Source organism: Anabrus simplex, chromosome 1 (genome assembly GCF_040414725.1).
Source record: "Anabrus simplex isolate iqAnaSimp1 chromosome 1, ASM4041472v1, whole genome shotgun sequence".
Classification (NCBI taxonomy): Eukaryota; Metazoa; Arthropoda; class Insecta; order Orthoptera; family Tettigoniidae; genus Anabrus; species Anabrus simplex.
In genome coordinates, this window is record NC_090265.1 from 806,681,568 (window position 1) to 806,701,244 (window position 19,677).

Below are 19,677 nucleotides of genomic sequence, written 5' to 3' on the forward strand. Positions count from 1 at the left end.
GGTGTGAGCCACCGTGACTCAGACGCCAGTGCGCCAGCCTTTCAGCGCTGGGTACCGTGGTTCAAATCCCGGTCTTTCCATGTTAGATTTATGCTGGACAAAGTGGAGGCGGGACACGCTTTTATCCTGGTATCCCGGTTTTCCCTGTCATTCCAGCAACACTCTACACGATCATGTCATTTTATCTGTCAAACATTAAACATTGCCCCAGAGGAGTGCTACAGGCTTCCACAGCCGGCAGAATTCCTATCCTCGGCGCTAGATGGGGGGCTTCATTCTATCCATTGCTGTCCCAGTCGAATGAATGGAGAGAGGATGTGGATTTTCATTGACAAAACTACAGGTAAAATTACTCCGTTTCTTTGTGTGATTCTCTTGAAATTTCTGAACTTTCAAAAGCAAGTGACAGAAGAGTATTTGGTTTTCCAATTATTTGTCCCAATAGCAATATTCTTTAAGTTGGTAGCAACGCCATAAAAATATGGCTGACTGAATTGAGGTACTTCGCTTCTACTTTAGTGCTTCATTGTAGGAGCGTACAACATACACTACTTTTATGTTAAATTTGGGCATTTGGTATATTTAATATTATGTTTACCTATACCTCACCAACTAAAAAGTACTTCATCTTTCAGGAAAAACATAACCATTGCAAAACTCAGGAAAGCAAACAATTTCTGTCACATCTTCCAGAGTGAGAAATAGAAACCAATCCAGCTTACAGCTCATCTTGGAAGGCAAGTAGATAATATGTACGTCGGTAGAGAAAAGTATCCTTAAACTGTAACATCTGACTCTGGTTCGACATCCACTATTCGGCAATTCTGAGACGGGTTTGGGGGGCGAGGGGCATTGCATGATGGTCGCCAACCTCCTGTGATAAGCCGGTACGAGAATAAGCAGGTTACAAAACTGTGAGCTTGTATCGGGAGACGGTGGGTTCGACCCCTACCGTCGGTAGCACTGAAGATGTTTTTTCGCGTTTTCTCATTTTGGGGCCATGGCCAATTATTTCCCTATACGATACTTACATCGCCGTAAACATTCAATGAGGTTGTTCCAATTAAAATTTCAGAAGAAGCGACAATCTGCACCCCTTCAACTACAGAACGAATAAAGTAAAATCGAAATGATGTATGCTTTTAAAGAACAGAAAGTGACCATTGAAGCAAAATAGTTGCCAAGGATTTTCTACACTCTGAACTGGACACTCTTATATAATATTCATTCTACTCAAGAATGCCTTTAATTAAAACTAAATAAATTATATCATAACAAAGGTTCACTTCAATCTCGTCCAGTAAATTTGGAATAGATGTCAAAATAAAAATCTTAATAAAGAAAACTATAGGTAAATGAAGAAATTTCAGAGATATAGAAAGAAACAAATCCAATTGCACTAGAGTTCAGATGGGCCATGGGCTACCAAGCAATAACTACACATCCCAAAGGCCTGCAGAACACAAGAGATTACACGTGATCAGTGCGACGAATCCTCTCAGCGTTATAAGTTGGTTTATAGAATTGGGTCCCTTCCCCACCATCAGATAGCTCCTCAGTTATCGTTTACACATAGGCTGATTGAACCTTGAACCGGCCCTCAGATCCAGATAAATATTCCTGTGGTTGCTGTCGTTTGAACCAGGGGCCTTCGGGTGAAAGACTGCAGTGGTGGTAAACTTCAGAGATAGGCCCACAGGGACAAACACTCGGCAATTTGAATTTACGTCAGGTAGAGCATTCCAACTCCCATAAATAAACTCATACGGGACAAATATCTGCATAGCAGTGTCTCTTCAAATCGATATCAATTGAACGGACATAAAAATTATCAATATTATTATTATTATTATTATTATTATATAATCCTTTCACCCTCCATGAATGGTTTTTCTTACGGACTCAGCAAGAGATCCCACCTCTACCATCTCCTGGAGTGTAAGAAGTTTGGAAGCGATAGGGAAGGAAGTGGGCGTGGCCTTAATCAAGTTAGGTACAATCCCGGCATTTGCCTGGAGAAGAAGTTGGGAAACCACGGAAAACCACTTCGAGAGTGGCTGAGGTGGGAGCAGAAAGCCCTCCATTCTGTTGACATCACGCGGCTGAATGAACCCTCTTCCAGCCCTCGTGCCACTTTTCAAATTTCGTGATAGAGCTGGAATAGAACCCGGGCCTTCGGGGGCGGCAGCTAATCACAGTAACTACTGCATGACAGAGGCGGACATTATTATTATTATTATTATTATTATTATTACTGAGTAGTCACCTTCAGTTCAGAAGGTCCCCGATTAGATTCACGGCTGAGTTTGAGATTTTTACCTCAAATTATTATTTCCCTTGGTTCGGGGACTAGGTATTTGTACCGTCCCCCAAATTCCTTCAACTGACACACCACACACAGCATTATCCTCCATCACAATAACATGCAGTTCCCATATATGGCAGATGCCGCTCACCTTCATTGGTGGGTCTGCCTTACAAAAGCTGCACCAGGCCAGGAAGGTCCATGTGAAATTATTGTTATAGATAATAATAATAATAATAATAATAATAATAATAATAATAATAATAATAATAATCATAATCATAATCATAATCATAATCATAATCATAATCATAATCATAATCATAATCATAATCATAATCATAATCATAATCATAATCATAATCATAATAATAATAATATTGTTTTTACGTCCCACTAACTACTTTTTGAAGGTTTTCGGAGACTCTGAGGTCGCGGAATTTTGTCCCGCAGGAGTTCTTTTACATGCCAGTAAATCTACCGACAAGAGACTGACGTACTTTAGGTCCTTCTAATACCACCGGACTGAGCCAGGACCGAACCTGCGAAGCTGGAGTCAGAAGTTCAGCGCCTCAACCAACTGAGCCACTCAGCCCGGCATTATTATTTATTTATTTATTTAGTTACTGATTTCATCAATTATCACATATCCATTGACATAAGCTAAAGCAATTAAGAGTATTTTTATTTTATTTTGTAATATCGTTAAGTAATCTCAATATCCAACTCCATTTGAAACTTAGAACGTCCGCAGTAGAATATAAGCGACGCTTTTCTTATCAATTTCCTGCGGATAATTTACATATTATTAGTAGTAACTGATCATAGTCTTCATTGGAATTAATCCGAAATGAAAAAAGAACACACCGGAACAACGAAGGAATTTTCATTGCTATTTTCGGAAGTAAGAATTTGTTGACGAGTGGGAATATAATGTTTATGGAATAGTTTATCCCTACTGCATAAGTCCAATGAGAATAATCGTAGACTAACTTTCACCGAGTGCAACTTGGGCAACGCTGTACTGTGGTAAAATCCTGAATAAATAGTCTACTTATCAGGCAGCTGAAATGAATGTTTTAATTAACGATATCTGAGTAGCTAAAAGTTCATGAGCTCAAATTTATTAACGGCATTAAACGACGTAGAAAGGCACCTGTAAGTCGTTACCAGATCAGTTTTGATTTATATCTGGTTCACAGTACTTGTGGAATACTGGACACCGTGAAGTGGAATAAAGTACTGTATACTTCTTTACTATTTTCAAAGTTTAGTTCAATTTCCCTCTACAGAACGTTTCCTAGGAGTATCAGGAAACTTTGACGAGCTCCCTTTTTTTGATCTGTGAACATCATCTTTAAGCTCGTTGTCGCTTGGCAACGGAAACATTAAAAGTACAGTGTATCGTAACTCGAATGTTACCGGCCAGCACAGAGCTGTTTCCCAACAAAATAAGGTACAGTATATCCTGGAAGATTATTCTACCAGACGTGCGGATGTTATTGCCTTGAATCTCTAGGAAAATAAATGCTCTCTGCTGGATTCGAGAGTAAGCTTTGAGAAAATGAAATGGCATATGGCTTTTAGTGCCGGGAGTGTCCGAGGACATATTTGGCTCGCCAGGTGCAGGTCTTTTAATTTGACTTCCGTAGGCGACCTGCGCGTCGTGATGAGGATGAAAATGATTATGGAGACGACACATACACCCCGTCCCCGTGTCAGCGAAATTAACCAATGGTGGTTAAAATAGCCGACACTGCCGTGAATCGAATCCGGGACCCCTCTGACCAAAGGTCAGCACGCTAACCATTTAGCCATGGAGCCGTACATCTTTGAGAATACTATACCATAATAAGCACTGTTGGATGAGCCGCTTAATCTACAGATGTTCGTGATTTAAGAGGATACGGAATGCCCTTTGCTCACATTTTTCTTTACGTCGCACGAACATTGATAGGTATTATGGCAACGATGGGGCAGGAAAGGGCTAGGAGTGGGAAGGAAGCAACCGTGCCATTCATTAACGTAAATCCCCAGCACTTGCCTTATGTGAAAATGCGAAACCACGGAAAACCATCTTCAAGGCTGTTGACGGTGGAGTTCGAACGCACTATCCACGGACTTCAAGCTGATAGCTGCGTGACCCAAGCCGCGTGGACACTTGCTCGGTTATGGGATAGGAAAGGGATAGAAGTGGGAAAGAAATGGCCGTATCCTTAATTAAGGTACAGCCGTGGAAATGGGAGACCACGGGAAACCATCATTAGGGCTGCCGACAGTGGGGTTCGAACCCACTATCTCTGGAATGCAAGCTCACAGCTTCGTGCCCCTAACCGCACGACCACTTACTCGGTCACTATATTCAATCGTGATACAAATAGGAAATATTTTCTCAGAACCTATTGGAGTTATGCATTCATATCTTAAGATGAAACGGGAATGTTTCTTATAAAAAGGAATAATTACATATTTATTTGTGATCTTCATGGAATATCTAATATTTCAAGGAGACTTTATCACGTGTCTGTCTGGTAAAATCATACCTGACCTGTCACCAAAGTATCATTTTAAATATAATTTAAACAAATTAGAAGGTTTCAAGTGCCTGCGTTTAAAACAAGCTGAGTAAATATTACAGTGGTGGTGGGGGTGGTAGTGATTATTGTTTTAAGAGGAAGTACCATCTTCTATATAACACTAATCAGAGAGAAAAAATGAAGGTATCTGACACTTCGAAAAATGAAGACATCGACCAAAGGAAGATAAGGGACACAAAGAGCGTGAAAACGAAGGTCCCCCTAGGCCTCGATACCTAATACCGTGTGGATCGGAAGACGACAAGAGTTGACCAAGAGAGGTTGGATAACATAGATGAAAGTGAGGAGTCTAGCACAAGTAAATGGAAGCAATGCCAGGACTCAGCTGACGGCCCCGTTTTTACCAACCCACGCTGCCAAGTTCAAATCCTCTCGGGATCCATTTAGTCGCCTCTTACGGCAGGAAGAGGATACCCTGGGTGTTATACTACTGTCCCCATCTAAAGAGGGTAGTAAATATTAAGTCTACTTAAGATTAACTGAATAAATTTCTGTTTGATTACAGTTTTCGTCAATGGAGGATAAGTATTCTTTTACAAAACTTAAGAACACTTCTATTTGAGACATTAATATAATTTATGCAGCATTCTCACACTTTTAAAATAAAATGAGATGATTTCTTTCATAATCGTTGTTTTCTATATCCTCTTAAGTAGGAGCTGCATTATTATTATTATTATTATTATTATTATTATTATTATTATTATTATTATTATTATTATTATTATTATTATTATTATTATTATTATTATTATGCTTGAATTCGAAGTGAAATCTGCTTTTCGCAGCCAGGGGAACTGCCTTTACGGTTTAATAGCGGAACATTATTTTAGAAATTTTTATTTAAAAGAAGAATCTACAGTTCTAGCCTTCAGGCAAGCAAGTCAACGTTGAAAACATCCTAGGGATAGGAGCTCCGAATTTTAGGTAAATAAAATATAATGAAGTATGAGAATATTTTCTTTATTTATTCTTAAAAATTACAATCCTTTTCTTAATCATCGTTATCTTGTCGATTACATTAGCAGTTCACCTTTTTCTACCACGACGAACGCTAATGTGAGTCAATGCAGAGTTTCAGTTAAGCACTTATAACTACATTCGTTATGTACATTTTCAAAAATCAAAAAGTGCCTGGGGGTATTGAACCAAGGAACACATTACAGAAAGAATTATGTAACTAAGTTAATTTGGCTAGGATTTAATTAAAAAATGAAACAAGTAAAGAAACAATAATTTTTAGGGTGTTTACCTGGAACTGCATTTAGGCAGGAGGTGATTTTCAAACTTTGTTTCTTAGTCTGAAAGAGCTATCCAAGACTCGCATTTTGAAATATTTCTGGGCCCTTTAGCCCTTCTACTTGGGCACAATTGAAGTAACTACTTAATTTTATGTTTCTCGTAGTACGGAGACCCTTACTTTGTCTCCAAACAAATGTTTCCAACATTAAATATCATTGTCTACACAAGATCAGAGTAAAATGCCAAATAAAGCAAAATAAAGTCATCAGTACAAAATGAGAACTTTTTTGCACTGTATGTTGCATACTACCAGAATTTTTCATTTTGAAGCATTATTTTTATTTTTTTATTTATTAATGCCTTTTAACCAGTGGCGAAGTAAGGGCTCGAGGCCCTCCCTTCCACTTAACCACATAAAAATCAAAATCATAAATAAAATACTGCGATATTTAAAGCAGTTAAAACCAAACCAAACATTAATAGAATTGAGAACAAATTTAAATACATTACTAAGTTAATAATAAAACTAATTAATAGTAAAAACTCTTAATAATGATTAATCCTACTATTATGGACGAATTGTGATCGCATGATTACGTCCTTTTATGCAAGCCTAAGGTTTTTTTTTTTGCAAATTATTAGGTATTTTTATGGGTCTTTTTAGGCATTTTATAGCTCTTCAACCTCCGAGTCCTATTTCTCAGTATAACCAACCGTCTAACGCTCATAAACCTCATATACCTGGTTCACGTGGTTTCCAACCATACTGCAAAAATTCTCACATTTTGACAGATGAATTCACCTGTTGTTTTTACTTTCTCTTACTTACACTTTATTTCTTCAACCCAGTCCATCACGTTTTCTTATGCTCATATTTTGTCCTGTTTGATGGCAGTTAAATTATCGTGCTGTATCACTGTAAGACATTTCTCTGTTCTATTTCTCCTGCTGAGGCAGCGTCTCGCAACAAATGTAACGAAGTTGTGGCGAGTTGGTCCTCGTGTCCCGGGCTCTAGGTCGCGCTTTTCACAGCTCATAATACAATTAAATCTCGCCCGCTCAGAAAACTGGCTTACAGGATGCGAAGCTGTGCTCAACGTTAATTACTCGACCTATTGAGCTGGTGGACGCTTTTTGGTAATATGCATATACGGGGTTACTGAGTTACATAATAGAAGACATTAGTGAAAGAAGTAGTTAATGTCCAAAATTTTGTAACTTATTTTAAATGTGTAATTGTAGCCGTGTTCACCTTCTGTTAGTCAGTGTAACAACACATTACTAATAAATAAAATGTACTAATTCTGCTGAAAAGATGGGCTTTAAAATTGTAGTATTCCTCGCTGAATTATCTACTTCTTGCAATAGGATCAAGCGCAAGAAGGGGCATGTCATTTTACCTGAAGAATGGTATATGACATAACGCCATTAGCTTCAAAGAAATTCAGTGAAGTGAGGGTAAACCAGGATAATAAAGGACACTTTCAACCTACACTTAAGAAAGTAAGAAAAATGGAACTGAATCATTTTCAATCAGTATATATCGTAAAATCGTTTATGAAGGAAGGGATGTGTATGTTTCTATTGGTTATAACTCTCTTCTTGAAAGAATATTTTATTTATTTATATGTCGAAACATATCCCTACACTAGATGCACCAAAGTTATATCATGCTAAATTGTCACTGGAAGTACATGATGTGATGTTTCTTGGCACACAAGTTACATTCCTCCAGTACAATTGCAAAGGAATATTGGTCTAAAATCTGAAAACATGTATGGAGGTTCTGAATGTGAAAGTTATGCATTTTACTATGCAATTTAAAATTATGTGGAAAAAAATAGAAATTATTGTTACGCAACATTGTATCCAACTTTCGAGTTCAAGAAATGTATAATTAAAAAAAGAACACATATCTTTCTTTTTATATTTTCGGACGACCTATAAACCTGAATGTTTAAAGCAAAGTGCACAATTCTCCAAGATGCAAATTTAACGTAGTTTATAAACTTTTCTCGTGTTTCTCAGAACTTTACTTTTGGTTATTATCCAGTTCTTGCACTCATGTCTTCAATTTTTATCTTATCCTTCTCATTCTTATTCTTATTCAGCTTTATCGTTCACTGGTGTGGATTAACTTCCACAAATTGTTCCTCTTTACGACTTCGTTTTCCTGTATGTTAAGTTCTTTCACATTCTCATTCATACACTAATGCCCATAAGATAATAGATCTTCGAGATCCACGAGAAATCATTGCGTCATTGCGATAATATGCAGGCTAAACGGTGGCTGGACTACACGAAAACTCATGACAGTCCTGACAGCTTAGTACGAGAGCGATTAGTGTACCTGAGAAGTCCGTGTGGACAGAGGTCTTGGGTTCAGTGGTTCTGACTGCGTGTTGTGTGCATTTGGCACGAAGTAATCTAATCGTAGGGAAGCAGGATGGTATAGATAATAAATTCGGATAACATTACGCGTGGTCGGATCATCGGCAGTTTAGAGGCCGGCCATATTCAGCGCCAGCTGCGCCAGGGGTACAATGTCGCATGTAGCGTCATCTTACGGGTGTGGAGAAGATTCAAGGAGGAAGGAAACATTCAGCGGCAGTACGGGTAAGGTCCACCAAGTACTCTAACCTAGCATCAGGATCGTTATCTTGCCCTAAGTTCCCGATGACTTACAACCTGAACAGCACCTGCATTGGCTGGGGACCTCCCAGCAGCCTCTCCCATGAGGCTGTGTAACGTCTGCTTCGAGAGATTGCTCTGTATGCCCTGCGACCCGTCAGATGTATTCCCCTCACACAAAGGCACAGTGTGGCTCATCTAACTTGGTGTCTTGCACGCCGTGATTGGAACAGGAACAGTGCGGTAATTCATGGAGGAGTCGCGGCTCAGCCTCGAGAGCGACTCTCGCCTTCTGTTCATTTGGCGGGTCCCTTAGACCCGTTGCAACGCTGCCAATAGTTTGGAGAAGAAATCGATATGGTGGTGTCAATAATGTTCTCATCGTCTTGGGCATGTACCCCACTGCATAGGCTTCCTAGTGGTGCTGTCCATAGGGATGACTTCCTGCAAGATATTGTGATGAATTTTCGTGGTGCATGCCTATCTGTATTCCGTCTGATGGAAGATAATTCCCACCCACACAGGGATGTCCTCTGGACGAGTACCTGTAACTTGTGGCCATGACACGTCTAGAGTGGCCAGGTCCCTCCCTGGACTTAAGTCCAAGTGAACAAGGCCGAAGGATTGCAGCCATAATAACGCCACCACTGACCATTGTTTACCTCCAAAAGACAGTTGTTCAGCAATGGGATGCATTACCGCAAGCCTCTCCATGAATTATTTAACAGATGTTCAAGGGTTCAATGTTTCACCACGGGCTATTTTCCTACGACATGGAAAAAGGCATATATTGTTCTACTACTTAAATCAGGCAAAGAATTTAATGTTTCACACTAACGAAGAATTTTTATTCTCCCTACACCGCCCTTTATATTTGAAAATATTTTACACCAGATTATCCTCGCCTTCAGCTCGCTCTATAGCTCAACCAATAAGAATGGCTTCTTACCAGGTGGCTCTTGTCTTAACACACCTGGCAAATTTACATAGATTTTTATCACATGCCATTGCAGCTAAATCACAGCAGGATATCTGCTGCGTAGACATTTTGAAAGCTTTCAAATCTGTAGACCACACTCTGCTGCTCCATGAACTCTCCGAACGACTAAATATACTTGAAAGCTTTCTGATCCTTCTTTCTAGCTACCTAAATAACCGTTGGCAGAGAGTGGCAATATCAGGCACATCATCCGGTGTCCCGCAAGGCAGTGCTCTTAGGGCTTCCTCTGCAGTCCAAACTCAACAAAACAGCAAATACCATACTCTTTGCTGACGACTGCAAGATATATAATCAGGTCAGGAATTCGGCAGATGCTGGTCTACTACAGTCCTCACTTAATATCCGTTCGAACTGGTGTCATACTTGGAAACTTATCCTTAATCCACAAAAGTACAGCCGCATGACCATAACCCTACGTAAATCCCCTCTAAAACCAAACCAAAGCCCATGGCTCTACAACCCTTGAAGGGCCTTGGCCTACCAAGCCACCGCTGCTCAGCCCGAAGGCCTGGAGATTACGAGGTGTCGTGTAGTCAGCACGAGGAATCCTCTTGGCCGTTATTCTTGGCTTTCTAGACCGGGGCCGTTATCTCAGCGTCAGATAGCTCCTCAATTCTAATCACGTAGGCTGAGTAGACCTCAAACCAGCCCTCGCGTCCGGGTAAAAATCCCTGACCTGGCCGGGAATCGAACCCGGTGCCTCCGGGTAAGAGGCAGGCACGCTACCCCTACAACATGGAGCCGGCTGTACATCCCCTCTACCGACATTATATTACCTAATCGACAAGCCCATCGCCTTAGTTACACAATAATATTAATAAGCTGATATTCGATATGAAATTACAATTCGAGAACCACATACCAACATATTCAACCAATGCCATGATATCACTAAGCATTTTGTATCGTTTCACAGAAATTTCTGATCCCACAGCTCTTCGCCACTTCTTCCTGACGATGATTCAACCTCTCTTTAACTACTGCTCTCCGATTTGGACAACAGTCTCCCACTCCAATATTAACCAGTTAGATGGAGTAGTGTCCTTCTTTGCTACAATTGTTAGGAACAGAAACCCCAAGCTCATAAATCTGTCTACGCAGCAGGTATTAAGGGCAATAAATGTGCCACCATTGCACATCAGGCGGCAGGTACGTAGGTGGATCAAAAGGTTAGTTGCACTAACGCACCGCAGCAGCGCGCTGTGTGTCGCAAACGTGGGCACAGCGGAGAAAGGGACAGACACAGCCCACACGTCTGTTGTTTTTTTTTTTTTTTTTGCTAGGGGCTTTACGTCGCACCGACACAGATAGGTCTTATGGCGACGATGGGATAGGAAAGGCCTAGGAGTTGGAAGGAATCGGCCGTGGCCTTAATTAAGGTACAGCCCCAGCATTTGCCTGGTGTGAAAATGGGAAACCACGGAAACACACGTCTGTTAGGCAGGTCGCTGTGGTGTCTCGTCTTGTATTGTGTGAATAGCGGCCAAATGCAATGGCGCGTCAACTGGACGTTCACTCCAAATATGAGGTGCGTGGGACAATCCGATTCCTATGAGCCATAAGGAAGAATCGCATGGACATTCATCGTAAAATTAGTGCTGAGCGGGCCATTTCCCGGCAAGGTATCGTAAAGAGGTGTCAGCAATTCGAAGCCGGACGCACGGATATCACGGACAACCATCGCGAAGGCAGGCCCGCAACGTCCAGGACTCGTGCAAAGGTCAACACTGTGAATGCGATCATTAGACACAACCGGCGCATTAAACTTAGATAAATCGCAACGCAGCCGAACATGTCGTACGGCAGTGTGTTCACCATTGTTCACGAGGATCTTGGATATCGTAAGCTGTGTCAAAGATGGGTCCCACGTCTTCTCACCGATGAGCACAAGGGACAACGTTTCCTATCCTCCCTGGCATTTTTGCAACGCTTTGTCGCAGACGACGAGCGCCGGCGTGATTTTGTTGCACGATAACGCAACACCTCACAAGGGCCACCAAACGAGAGAGCTGCAGCAACGTTTCAAGTGGAAGGTCTGTCAAATTCCACCCTACATTCCCGACCTAGCGCCATGTGACTTTCATCTGTTCGGTAAGCTCAAAACGGAGCTCGGTGGTCGACGTTTCCATTCCGATGAGGAGGTGAAGGCCGCTGTCTCCGAGTGATTACAGAACGCTGGACGAAATTTCTATGCATCCGGCATCGACAAGTTGGTTGTGCGTTCGCAGAAATGTTTGGAGTCTCTTGGAAACTATGTGGAAAAGTGACGTTACAATGTATGTCGTTATAGTCGTGTTGCTGTTGTATCGGTGGTGTAATAAATGGCCATAACTGGGAAGTGCAACTTATTTTCTGATCTGCCCTCGTAGTTGACCTGAGTTTCCTCCAAGGGATCTTAAATGGCAATTACCGCTCGGAGTATCTTGTCTCACTCTTCTCTCCCCGTGTTCCTCCTGCTCCACCAGAGTCAAATACCTTTTCCACACTCCCCACACTCAGCACTCAATATTTCAACGATCTTTTCTAATCCACCCCCTAACTTTATTTAACGCCATCAATAGGAGATACAGCATCAAGTAAATGTATATTCCAGAGGTGTGTAAATAATATCTGAAGGATAAGTTTATATGAAGTGCTTATATCGCCATCTTAACCCACAACGACTTGTCTATAAACATGGACGTTCGTGGTTTTCGATTATCATGTTGACAGTACAGGTGAAATGCGCTCACCGTAGCCGTATCTTATGCTTCGTGAATTAATAATTGTATAATTAATTAAATAAATAATTAAATCCATACTGTACGGCCTGTTAAAGAGTATAGGCAGCCGTTTTGCACTCTGCATTGCCACACTGTGTCATTTCACCACGTATTAACGTTCTGCATGCCACCGGTGGAGGTATACCACACATGGTCAGTGCCACGCAATCTCTCGTTTTCCTTCAGTAACACTGTGTTAATAGACAACTTGTTTTCGGGGCCACTTTTAGTGCACACATTATCACCCTGCCCGTTGATCTCGGAGATCCCTTAACTTATGGACATGAATGAATGCATCTACACTAGAGAACGTCATGAAGAACTGAAGGAATCTCATATTTTCCTTCCTTTCATACTAGGCATAGGTATCTTCATTGTCTTCTGTCCTACATAATGCTCCGTATTACTCTTAAAAAAGGCTGAACCACATTAATCTTACTTCCCTAATTATCCGGGCTACTATCCCTGTACCTCTGATTTTCTCATTCCCTACTCTATCTCTCCTTGCCATTCCACCGCGTCTTTACCTCTGGAACATATTTTGGATCAGCACTCTATTTATCATCGTCGCCGTCATCATCACCATTATTTTACAGCTTCAGTATCCCGTGTACTGTTGGTGAGCCTCTTCCACCCCTTCAGTTCTTCACGATGTTCTCTAGTGTCCTTTGTGTAGCTGAAAGGTAAACCTTTATTAGTATTTACCATTGTCCTTGTTGGCTCCATTCTCATCACATATCTGAACCGCCTGCCTGGATACCATCGTTGCGCCTAAGGAAACTGCTATATGATAATAATGTTTAGGGAGAAATACTGACCCGCAGCATTTATATCATTAAAAAGTTTTTTACAATGTACTTTTAAATCGCACCAACTTACATAGGTCTTATGGAGACGATGTGACAGGAAAGGGCTAAGAGTGGGAATGAAGAGACTGTGAAAATGTGAAACCGCGGAAAATCATCTTCAGTGCTGCCGACATTGGCATTGGAACCCATTATCTCCCTAATGTAAGCTGATAGCTACGTGACCCACACTGCACAGTCAGTTGCTCGGCAGGAAACTCAGAAGTTTTTGAAATACTCGCACAATATTTAACCTTAGATGACAGATGCTTACCAGCCAAAGTTCTAAGCCGAAATGTTTCTCATAGCTGGCACAACGGTGATATAGTGACCTGATCTAAGAACGAAGTCTCAGTCCCAGCTTCCATTCACTCCACCTCAATCCTCGACATGACCGAGGTAGTTGGCTGTGCAGTTAAGAGTCGCTAAGCTGTCAACTAGTGTTCAGGATAGAGTGAGTTCGAATCCCACCGCCGGTATCCCTGAAGATAGTTTCCATGCTTTCCCATTTTCACACCAGGCAAATCCTAGGACTGTGCCATAATTGAGGCCACAGCCTCCACCTTCCGTATACTAACCCTTTCCCATCACTCCGTCGCCGAAAACTTTTGATATGTTAGTGCACAGTTCAACGAGTAGCAAAAATAAATCTTTATCTTGTCCAGTCTTTATTTTTAAATTTTGAACAGGGCAAATAAGTGTAATAGTTTCACAGCTATTTTGTGTACCGTATTTTTCCTTTCGGCCTCGCCAGAATTCTCTTGTCTCGTAACGTGCTGGGAACCCCGCTCCAAGCATTCCAGCGAGGCTGAATTCTCCTTGAGATTTCACGTTTGAGATTAACTTTGTCCTTTATGGTAGATCCAAGGTATTTAAAAAATGTCACCACTGGCATCTTCACCCTTTGTTAGGTTTTTGCACACACTGTTCATAAGCACTCTTAACGAAATAATTTGTAAATGTCTAGATAATACTGTAGTAAAGTATGTGTCAATTTTACAAGAGAACAGAAAGGTACTGTATTTATAACGATTAGCATATGTTTAGTCCACTGTTTTATATTAGCTGACAGAATGTACACCCTTTCATAGTTATAAGCATGTGTGTCCCCATATATAAAGTCCATGCTCATACGGTACCAAAAATTCATTCCCCGTAAAACTTTCCTTAAGTTAGGCTTAGAAGTCATGTTCATTCTTGTAAGATTGATTTTAATTTACAAAACGTCTACCATGAATCTTTGTTTAATTTGTTTTATTCAGAAGCTCTATTTGAATACTTAGTAACTATACCTATGGACGTTATGAAAACTGTTCCTTAATCGTCACACATAACTTATTTGTTATTTTATATTCAGTAGTCTTTGTGACCATGACAACCTGTTAATGCAAGGGGAAGATTCTGAAGTAATAAATCCTCATTATGCCTGCGAAAACCGCTATGCGATAATATGTTTGGAGAAATACTGACACGCAACACATATATATTGAAGAGCGAGAAATGGTTAACAAAATTTGAACAATATTCAACCTTAGATGACAGAAGCTGTGTGGTGTAGTGGTTAGTGTGATTAGCTGTCCGGGTTCGATTCCCGGCTCTGCCACGAAATTTGAAAAGTGAAACGAGGGCTGGAACGAAGTCCAATCAGCCTCGGGAGGTCAACTGAGAAGAGGAGGTTCGATTCTCACCTCAGCCATCCTCGAAGTGGTTTTCCCTGGATTCCCACTTCTCCTGCAGGTAAATGCCGGGATGGTACTTAACCTAAGGCCACGGCCGCTTCCTTCCCTCCTCCTTGTCTATGCCTTCTAATCTTGCCATTCCCCACAAGGCCCCTGTTCAGTATAGCAGGTGAGGCCGCCCGAGCGAGGAACTCGTCCTCCTTCCCAGTTTATCCCCCGACCAAATGTCGGCGTTAGAGATGGGATCCCTTGCTAAGTCCGAGGGAAAACCAACCCTGGAGGTTAAACGGATTAAGAAAGGAAAGAGACAAACAAGATGGCAGGACCTTCCCGCCAAAGTTCTAAGTTGAAATAATTCACATGGCCCTTTTTCAGGCGCAAAACACGAAATGCGGGCTGAGTGGCTCGGATGGTGGGGCCCCTGGTCTTCTGACATCAACTTTTCAGCTTTGATCCTGGTTCAGTCCGTTACTATTTGAAGGCGCTCAAATACTTCAGCCTCATTTTTGTAGATTTACTCTCTTATAAAAGCTCTTCTGCGGGACCTAATTCCGGCAAATTGGCGTCAAAATTGGTTATTGGTATGTAATACCAAGATTATTATTATTATTATTATCCATCATTATTGTTATTATTGTAATAATAATTAAACTATTTCCTCTCCCACTAATATTAAAGTTGCTAACTTCATGACGCATTTTCTCAAGAAATACTACATGCAACTTAACGAAACTTCTGAAGGTTACCTATAAGTGCTTCATGTAGTACTTACTCCTCTAACTTGATTGCAGTAGGCTACACATTCTAGGAGTTACGAAAGATTTTCCTTGTTAATTTTTACTACGATTTTCCTTACAGTTTTTACAGTTTTATGCAATGCTCTGCTAATATACAAGTTATCTCCACCATTCTATATGTATAAGAGTATTATAAACGAACTGTGAAAATCAAGAGCCTATCTTATATAGTTTCTGAGAAAACGCGTTATTTATATGAAGAAATATTTTTTTCAGAAATCGAAATTAAAATTAATTTAAATTAAAACTGATACTTGATGGAAACCACTGCTAAAACGCGCCAACACTGTAGTCTTCATCATCGTCGAAAAGTCCGAGTGTATCCTCTTCCTCCTCAAAGAGGTTTAGCAGTAAAAACAGCAGAGTTAAAACCATAAAGTGGCGAGAAGGAACAACCGTACAAATTGTACGCGTATTTTTTTCATTTTTATGATGTTATGCTAGGGTACTATTTGGTCTTTTGTGTTAATTATTATATTTCATCACGATAACAGCAAAAGGAGGATTCTAGAAATTAATAAAAAAGGAGATCGGTACTAAAGAACTTGTTCTGGTGTACCAAAGGTTGAGAGTCCATCATCACCAAACCCAGAATACCGCACAACGTAAACAAGAAGCACAACTATTGTACGAGTCCTACCAACTTATGTCGCAAGGTTTCCGCCAGAATTCAAGTCAGACCGCAGCCTTCTAGGCCTTATGGTTCTTGAGATAATAATTTTTTACTGACCAATGGTTTTGAAATCCTGAAAATGTTCTATGCAGATATTTAAATTAAATATACTTACAATCAACTAAAGGTAATAAATCATACACTGAATTAATCAACAAATTTCATGTAATGTTTCTGCATAAAAACAGAAAATAAACTTTTAAATAAAATGGCCATTTCTCCTCCCCTTAACTAATATTTTGAGCTATTAAATCGGTGAGCACCTGATACAATCCTAAATTGCATTACGCAGTTGGTCACTTGGTCACATAAGGAAGATAAATTAACTCTATTTCATCACTATTCTACGGATTACTATAAAATATGTAGTAAACAACTTCAAAAATATGAACCACCAACAGTTATGCTAAAATATAAGAACAGGGAGATGGCACATAATAATGAAGATAATACACAAATTCTAGCAGACACATTCAACAAATTATTGAATTGTGAAGAACCAAAAGAACTACTTGATATAAACACAGACATGCCCATTTAAACTTCGCCAGAAAATGTCGATCCCCCCAGCTTTGATGAATTTAATCAATTCATTAAAGAACGTAAAAATTATAATGCTTGTGGTGAAGACCAAATATTTGCCGAGTTGTGGAAAAATGCAGCGGAATCAATTAGAGAATCACTTCACCAATACTTGATTAAAATTTGGAATGGTGAAAAATTACCGGACCATTGGACAACTGCAGTAATCCACCCTTTACACAAAAAAGGAGATAGAACAAATCCTGATAACTATAGATGAATATCACTCCTGGATTGTACTTGTAAAATATTCTCGAGAATAATTTACAATCGGTGCAAATATCAACTCGAAATAGAATTAGGGGAGTACCAGGGAGGATTTTGACCATGGCGTAGTTCTCCATATCAAATCATAACACTAAAATTATTAACGGACGTCTACACAAGGAGACATAAACAAATGATTATCACTTTCATAGACTTACAGAAAGCTTATGATTGCATTCACCGACATTCAGTATTAAAAATATAACGAAATTTTGGATTAGATCCTAAATTAGTTAAAATGATAAGCTTAACGTTAACTACCACTAAATCAATGGTGAAGTTTAGAGGATAATTATCTGAAGCATTCATGATCAGAACAGGACTAAGACAAGGTGATGTACTATCACCACTTTTGTTTAATTGTACTCTGGAATACTTGATGAGAGAATGGTATAAAGACAATAACAAAAATATAAAAATTGGATAAAATAAAGATGAAATCATTCTAAATTGCTTAGGATTTGCAGATGATCTGGCAATACTAGCTAATAACCTTAATGAAGCTCGGAATCCAATCACAAGTCTCCAAACTATTGCTGGAAAAATAGGATTAACAATTTCATTTGAAAAAACTAAAATAATGGCAATAGATCCCCTTTCAATAAGCAGTGTTCTGATATGTTGGAAAGAAATAGAAATTGTAAAACAGTTTAAATACCTTGGAGAAACTATAACATTCAATTTAAGTGAAAAAATTCTTGGACAGAGAGAACGAATAAATTATCCAGAGCCCAAAATGTAACCAATAATACATACAACAAGAAATGTTGTTTTTTGTCAATAAATACAAAATTGAAACATTATAAGACTGTAGTCCAACCTGAAATAAAGTATGGAAATGAAACATTATATAAACTAAACCAAAAGGATAACATCGATACAATTTTAAAAATAGAAAGAAGAATGGTAAGAACATGCATTAGTAAGAAGTACCAAAAGGAAGGAGAATGGCTCATGATTCGAAATTCAGTAGTATATCAGGAAATAGAACCTATAACGGATTTCGTAAGAAAGAAGAGAATATCATTCTTTGATCATCTGTTGAGAACACCTCAAGACAGGTTAATACGTAGAATTTTGGAAAACAAATTGGAAACAAAAGCAACAGCCTGTCTGGATAAAAGAAATAAAAGAAGACGTGATAGAATTAGACATAACACTGGAGGATTTAAAGAATAAATCAAACAAAGTAAATAAATTGAAGAATAGTAACATTAGATTCCTACCAAAATGTGATAAAAGAGAAACAGAAGAAGAACGACAACGAAGATCAGATAGAATGAAGAAATACTGGAATATCAGAAACGAAAAACATAAAAAATCATAGAAAACCGGCCAGAAATTGACTGCAGTTTTCTAATGTGGCCGTAAAAGCACAATAATAATAATAATAATAATATAATTTCGTGTGGCTATTTCTGGCCGGATACAGCAATTGTAAGGCAGACCCTTCGATGAGTGTGCGCGGCAACTGCCATGTGTAGGTAACTGCGTGTTATTCTGTTGGAGGATAGTGTTATGTCTCGTGTGCGAGTTAAAGGGATGTTGGGAACATCACAAAAACCCAGTCTCCGAGCCCAAGGAATTAACCATTGAAGCTAATCACGGGACCCTTGTAATTTAGGAGCGGCCTTTCTTTTAAAGCTGACAACTGCACGAAAACTGGTTTCAAGACATATTGTACCCTTGACTTACCGTTCCATCGTTGTTCGGCCACAACTGCTGCAGTAGATTAATATTGAACTCTTAAATCTTGGGGTCCTTGCGGGAGTGTTTCGGTCACGATCTTAACCAAACGATGGGGTTCAGAAGAGAGCCTAACTACTTGAAATGAGGAGCAAATATAAGCTTACTAACTTTTATTTAAAACTTAAGGGCACAAAAAATATTATTTATATTTATAAATCCTTGATCAACAATCAATTAGTAATTATTAAATGTTTCGACGCAGTCACATTGCATAGCGTCTATATTTTCTTTTACAATATCGAAGAATTTGCTTCGGTGAAAGTAGGAATATCTTAAATTAGTGGACGGCGAAACTGAAAAAAGTGAAAGGAAAAACCTGAAATTCGGGCACCTATTAATCCAAACGATAACTGAGAATGAATCCACACGATCCGTGGAAAATCTGACCTTCAACAAGTAGAACTCCTGATTTACTCTCAATTAAGGTTATCCACCAGTCGAAAACCCTTTCGGATACGGAACAACCGGAGAATGGACCCTTAATCGAACCAAATTGACTATCAGTTGCTTTGGATAGGTTGAGAAATATTATTGGAAAGCATGGTGTT